Source organism: Micropterus salmoides, unplaced genomic scaffold (genome assembly GCF_014851395.1).
Source record: "Micropterus salmoides isolate LMB-PRFRI ecotype aquatic unplaced genomic scaffold, ASM1485139v1 Ms_hic_scaffold_2859, whole genome shotgun sequence".
NCBI classification, from domain to species: Eukaryota; Metazoa; Chordata; class Actinopteri; order Centrarchiformes; family Centrarchidae; genus Micropterus; species Micropterus salmoides.
This window is the reverse complement of record NW_024042105.1, coordinates 1-662: the sequence shown is the minus strand read 5'-3', so window position 1 is coordinate 662 and position 662 is coordinate 1.

The following is a 662-nucleotide window of genomic DNA, read 5'->3' as shown; positions in this document are numbered from 1 at the left end:
TATTTTGAATTGTGTGATTCATTAAGCATAGAAGTTGAACAATCCCAGTGGAAAGTCTGTATGCTGCTTCAGATCAGTGCTCTTCACTATTTTTCAATGAGAGGCACACTGTCAATCACTTTCACCACAAAACACCTGGAGGCCCCCGACCACTGAGCCAGTGTGCCTACTAATTTGGCACCCCATGACACGTATGTAATATGTAATGCAGCCAAAACAATCCTATTTAAAAACAGGGATGAGTGGAAGCAGGCATGCATTTCCTATACTTCTCTTTTTCATGGTTGAGAATGTTGACTTGACACAAAGAAAGACATCACTTTTTAGTGGTTTTAAAGTGGGAAAATTTGCTTCAGACACCACCTCTCTGTGAGCCCGTTTGTTCTGCTCTCTGCATGGCTACATAGCCCTCATGGAGCATTTCAGGATAAGAGCCTGCCTGACTTTGCTGACTTGTTCAGATTTTTTTCAGTTGTCCTTGATTTTGTGCTTCTACCATGGTTAAGTAGGCTACGTAATTAAATTGTTTTTTGTTGTTGTTGTTTTAACTGTGTTTATTGTTGATATAGGATGGGGAGTCTGCACACGGTGTTTTATTTTGAAAATTGACCAGATTCTCTCTGCCATTCTGTGTCTGACTTCCTGCCCAGTTCATCTGCTCT